At 49.6% G+C, this 6,109-nt stretch overlaps 1 protein-coding gene across 2 annotated transcripts in view; it reads left to right on the top strand.

Annotated features, from left to right (window-relative positions):
* The first annotated feature begins 805 nt into the window (after positions 1–805).
* Positions 806–6,109, top strand: part of DYRK1A (dual specificity tyrosine phosphorylation regulated kinase 1A) — a 77,967-nt gene continuing 72,663 nt past the window's right edge. Inside the window, exon 1 of one of the 2 annotated variants that reach the window (XM_021527461.3) lies at positions 806–1,076. The gene's annotated coding sequence lies outside the window, so the exon portion shown is untranslated. Of the gene's footprint in view, positions 1,077–1,301; positions 1,589–6,109 lie in introns of those variants that run through there. The other variant, XM_021527460.4, reaches the window with a different exon arrangement.

Here is a 6,109-nt window from a genome sequence, read left to right as displayed (position 1 = left end):
GGAATATACATATATATATTTTTTTTTTTTCTGATGAGAATTAGAAAAACCCTGGACAGAATTTCAAGGGGAAAGGAGCCTTCTTCCCTCAGCAGCTCAAGCCTCCCACACCGGGTGACTTTTAGTGCGTTTTAAAACTTGTCTTGGGGAAATACAGATTTTTTCCAGGGGACAAGGAAGACCCCCGGATGCAATTCTGAGGGGCAAGAAACCTTCCAGAACCCTGTGACTCCCCAGCAACGCCGGGTCTCCCACAGGGACGACTTTTAGCGCATTTCCCAACTCGTATTTTTTTTTTTTGGGGGGGGTGATATTTTTAAGCGTGTCGAGAAAAACGCGCGGACGCAATGCCGAGGGGAGCCTTCCCTCAGCGGGTTCAGGCACTTTAAGCTCCTTCCAGAGCGTTTTTTGGACGGTTTTTTGGGAACGCCTGGCGTCCCGCGCCCGGCCCCGCCGCTCCCCACAGGCGGCGGGCGGGAAGCCCCGGCGGGCTCGGCCTCGCGCTCCCGGCGCCCCCTGCGGGCCGGGGCCGGCGCCGCCTCAACCGCCGGCTCCCCCTTCACCGGCAATGGCGGCCGCTCTCCTTCCCCGCCCCGCCGGGGCCATCCCGGCCCGCAGCGCCGCCGACACCGTCACACGCCGGAGGGCGGGCGGGCATGGATCAGGAAAGAGGGGGGGAAGGAGCCGTTGCCATGGCGAGAGCGGCCCGCCCTTGCTTCCCCACGTCAGCGCCGTCTCCCGCCCGGCCGCGGGTGATTGACAGTTGCCACGGCAACAGGCTCGCCCCCGCCGCCATTTTGTCAGTTGGGTTTTTTTTTTTTAAATTTAAAATTATTTTAAAAAATTAAAATAAAATAATAATTTAAAAACCCCAAGAGCAAATAGCTCCATTTCCGCCAGAATCTCGGGGGGGTTATTATTTTTTTTTAAAGTTTATTTTTTTCTTCTCCTTCCTCCGACCTCCACCGCGAAAGGAAAAGGAAAAGAAGGGACGCAAAAAAAGTGCGCTCCGAGGGTCCCGCCGGGGATGCGCGGCCGGGCTTGAGGCGGCGGCGGCGGTGCGGGAAGCGAAGCCGGTTCGTGAGGAAGAAGGGAGGGAGGGAAGGAGGAGCGGGCGGGGAGGGAGGGAGGGGGAGGAGGTAGCGGCTGGCAGGCGGGGGAGGGAGGGAGGGAGCGAGGAGTTCCCGGGGGCTCGGTACGGCGCTGCGCTTCCCCCCATCCCCTCCTCCTCCTCCTTCTCCTCCTCCTCCTCCTCCCGCTCCTCCCGCTCCCCCCGCCGCTGTCCCCGCGCTCCCGGCCGGGGCTCAGGCCGCCGATCGCAGCCGAGCCGAGGCGAGGCCGAGCCGCCGCCGGGCGCTGCGCAGGTTTGGACCGCGCGCCATTTTGTGAGGGCAGCGAACAGCCAGAGCCCGGCCGGGGACCCGCCGGGCCGCCCGGGCTCCCCTTCCCCACCGCGGGCAGAGCCGCGGCCCGAGGGAGGAGGAGGCGCCGCCGCCGCCGCCGAGGCCCCCGGGGAAGAGCGGGAGGACGAGCCCGGCACTCGCCCCGCGGAGGGAGAGGCCTCGCCCCGGGAGAAGCCGCCGCACGGGTGAGTGAGACGCCGCGCCGCGGGACGAGCCGGGGCCGCCTCGCCCGGGCCCGCGGCGGAGGGGCCGCAGCGCTTCGCTGCCATCTTAGAGCGGGAGCGGCGGCAGGGCCGGGATCCATCCCCGCCCGCCCCGCCGCAGCCCGCGGCCTTTTTCCCCTTGGAGCGCGGCTGTGGCTTGCCGGGCCTTGGGAGCGGCGATGGAGGAAGGGAGCTCGCCCGGAGCCTCTCGGTGTTATGCGCAACGCCCTGCGGTGGGCGGGTGCGAGGGCTCGGGCCGGGCTGGCGGCGAGGAGGGCGGCAGGACTCGGAGCATCACCTGTTGTAGGGGAGGATTGGGATGCCCCCGGCACCTGTGAGGGGCCGGTGGGGCGGGTGGGGAAGGTGCAGGGAGATGGGGAAGGAGTTACCTGAGCGAGGTGCCTGTCATCCCTTCGGTGGGGGTGGGGAGGAGGAGGGAGCAGCGTTGGGAATAGACACAGGGACACGCAGGGACACACAGGCACAGGGACAGGCAGGGACACACGGGCGCTCCTCGGGGAGGTGGCGGAGGCACCGTCCCCGGAGGTCTTTAAGGAAAGGCTGGACGTGGCTCTCGGTGCCATGGGCTGCTTGACAAGGTGGCCGTAGGTTGGACTCGATGATCTCGGAGCTCTTTTCCATCATTAATGATTCCCTGAATCCGTCTTTTAGTAGCTGGCCGCGGCCTTTTAGGGATTCAGCTTTGTGTTGTGGGGAGGAATTGGGGCTCCTCTCGGATGCACTGGGTGCTCCTCTGGAGTGGCCAGAGTTCCCTCCCGCCGCCGTGGGATCACAAAACGCGTTTTAAAGTCCTGGAATTGGAAATTTAGAAATTGGTGTGGTTTTGGATCTCAGTCGGCTTTGAAGCTTGGGGTTTAGCCCCTCCAAAGACCAGGTAGGGCTTCTTTGATCATGTTTCTAGATTGCTGCTGTTACTTAGTTCTCCTATTACTCCACAGCCATCGAGGGAAATTAACATTTATTGTTATTTAGAATCAACAAAGGCAGAGTAACTCGCTACAAAATAAATCGACAAGCGTGTTTTTGACAGCCATCCTGGTTGAATCCGAATGAGTGTGTGGTGTTAATTTCTGCCAGGAGGTCCTTGAAGTCACACTGAGGTGGATGGAGTTTCATGGGGGCCCGGATTTGAACAAGTTAACAACTTTTTTTATTATCTTCTTGGTGTTTCCTTACCTTTTCTTCAAGAAAGGTGTGTGAAGTCAAAGAACACATAGATGATATCTGGTGATAAATCAGCAAACATTTAATTTCTGGTAGTACTCAATTCTTTGCTTGTAACCAAGCAGAATTTAACTTCCCTCCTTGGAATAGTCTGTAGCCCTAAAAAGTTTTGGTAAACTTGTTTCTCTCTTTCTCCACGCCGCCCTTCCCCCAACCTCTGTAGGTTGGATATTTTTGGAAAATTAATTATACTTTATAGAATTAGTATAATAACACTGAAAATAACTCTGAGCTAGTATTTGTTAACTATTATCTATATATATTTGGTGTGTGTATATATAGATACTTTTGTAGGCTATGCTTCTTGTTTTTGGCTTACATGAATTATTTAGAACTAGACTTTTTATTTGCAGTCTGAAGTAGAATATGTGTGTGAAGTGTTAAATTTACATTTTTTGCTGTGAATTAAAAATTCCATCCAAGTTCATGAAGCTTTTTGAGTTTAATTCATGGCTTTGGAATATTCCTTGGGTGAAGCAAGTATATCTTGTTCAAAACTGAAAGAGCCAGCAGGGTTTTCCTAAGCCAGGAGGGCAATAGGTCAAGAGTTTGATATTGTTTCCAAGCTTACAGGTAGGGTTGGTTACAGGAGCGAGCGTTACAGTTCCTGCATCAATACTTGGATGGATTTGGGACTTGTCATTGGCATCCCCTCCCCCAGCTGGACAGTGACAAGGATAATTTTACCTCATAGCAGCCAAGAGTTCTCCCTTTCAGTGCAGGATTCCCTTCCTGGTGTGAAACAAGCAGGGACTCACGGGGAATTTATCCAGTTTGGGAGTCTGGGGGGTTGTGCAGGGTGGGAATGAACACCTGAGGGCCGTAGGAGACTTTTGCAAAGTGGCTGATAGTTCAAACAAAGCTGCAGAGCACCTCTGGTGTCCGGGAAAAACTCTGCCTTGTCCGAGCTTTTCAAGTGACATTTAATTAGGACAGACTTGCTTACATGTGCCACATCTTAAAGTCACTGGACCACCTGCTCAGATGGTATGTGAAAAGAATAAACACACAAAACCGGAGCTTTTATTTGCCATGCAGGCATTTCACAGCTTCTTCTGAGCTCGAATGGGTGCTGCTCTGAAGACTAAAACCTACTGGTACCAAAAAAAGCACTTTTTGTTGCTATAATTAGATTATCTTTTGGGAATTCCTCTGAAAACCTGTTCATTTCAGGTGTTTTTAAGCCTGGCTGTGGGACTGCAGGTTGAAAGTTGTGTGGCTGTTTGTGGTTTTGGGTGAAAATTGCAGCCTGGTATCGGTTTAGCCTTTCCATGGTCATTTTGCATGCCATTTGGAGAACTGTTCTCCATATTAAAGTACAAAACTTTCTGATACCTTTATATTATGGGAGTTGTATAACTTCTGAAATCCTTTTGTAAATAGATCTGTTGTTGTAGGATAGGATTATTTACAGAGAACTGCTGCTTTTGTCTTTATAACTGAATACAATACATTATTTGTTGAGTTTACAGTTTCATCTCTGCAAAGAGGTTGATAAGAAATACATTTTTGCAAAAATTATGTAATAACTTTCTGGCTACACAGACTCTGATGTTTATGCAATGAGAGTTATTGTTTGTTCTAAGACTTTTTTTTGTTATTTGGTTTTTTTTTTTTTTTATTATTTGAACGAATACCAAAAACCTCTCTGGGTGAACTGCTTTTCTTGTGAGCCTCTGAGGGGAGAAAGAAGTAATCAGGAGAAGGGGAATGCTCTTCCTTTCCATCCTCACCTCCATGGGTCCTTCAGGAAGAGGCTTATGGGAACTGTAGTCTTTGGATGCCTTAAAAATGCCAGAGAAACTTTGGAAAATCAGGAATGGTTACTTCCACAAAGGCATGTTCCATTTGTGGAGTTCTCCAGTGCTGGCTCTTCAAGGTGACACAATATACCAGTAGAATTGTAGTGATTATCTATTGTTTTATCCACCTTTTCCTCCTTTGGGGAAGGAAGGTAAAATTCTGCATTTAATTCTCATTTATCCCAGAATGACTGGAAAAATAACTGGACTGCTTTTTCTGGTACCAATGGATTTCATTCTGTCAGAGCAGGGTTCTGCTTTGTCCTAACCCTTGGTATGGACCACTTTGAAGAGTATTGGCTTTATCATCTCCTTATTTATTCCAAAGTGTCCTGTCCTTGTGATTTTTGGGGAGAATCCCCACTGAAGGGCCAGGGAAATGTGGGAGACAACTCCCAGTCAGCCCTGCCTGCATCCATACAGTGGGAAAACTCTGGTGCTGCTTCAAGCCCCTGTATGAAAACGGAATCAGTGAAATCCCAGCTCTGAATTTTGGAAAAGCAGGGAAATACTTCTGTAACTGAAACACCGCGAGCTGACATCTATTTGTAAACATTCTCCATGCAAAGCTTCCAGGTCTGGGTAGCACCAAGTACCTCAAAGTGAAACAGTAAATGAAAGGAAAATTAACTCTATTAAGTGTCAGTTACGATCCAGCTGTGAGAGACCAAGCTTTCAATTGCTGTTACATAAAGTTCCAAAGACTCCTGGTATTCCTTTCCCCCCACCCCCTTTTTCTTTTCCCCCGGAGGCAAATAAAAATAGACTGTGTTGTGAGTCAATTTAAGGAATAGTTAATAATACATTAATACTTCTTTGTGTTGAAAAGTTTCCTCTTTCTTTTTGGTAACTGTTTTGGATGGTGAAATAAGAGTGGGATGGAAATGTATAAATTGATTTCTGATGGAAGAGTCATTCCTTCAAAAAATAATGGGAAAAAAATGAGACTGAATTTTGTCGAGTTACTGGAAAAAATCAAATTAGTAGGATGACTAGTTCACAAAAGCATAAGTAAATAACTTTAATAATTAAATTGAACTTGTTAGTGAAACTTTTAAATCTTAGTGTTCCAAAAACCTGTTGTTCACTGGGTTTGTGGTTTCTTGAGTGCAAACACATTTCATTTCAAATCCCCTATCCCTGTGAGTGTTCAGCTCGTGATTTGTGCTTCTGTGAACATCATAAATTGCTAATAACTCATTTACTGTGGTCTTGTTGGAACATCCAGCATCTCCTTTACAGAGGGAGCAGTTTTGTGCCCCTGGTATCACTTTGAGTTAAAACTCGAGGAAGGGTTAAAAGAGGAGAGAAATCTTGTCAGGGAAGTGAATGTGTTGGTACTTCCTCAGTCCTGCATTTTCCTGGTCACTGAGAGTTCCCTCACACTGATCTCTGCCCTGTCAGGTTGTAACTACAGCTTTTCCCTACTTACAGCTGTAGAACCACATGTATTCCT

The sequence above is a fragment of the Lonchura striata genome, chromosome 1 (assembly GCF_050655825.1).
Source record: "Lonchura striata isolate lonStrDom1 chromosome 1, ASM5065582v1, whole genome shotgun sequence".
Classification (NCBI taxonomy): domain Eukaryota; kingdom Metazoa; phylum Chordata; class Aves; order Passeriformes; family Estrildidae; genus Lonchura; species Lonchura striata.
Note: the sequence above shows the minus strand (reverse complement) of the source record. Positions and strands in the feature narration are given on the sequence as shown.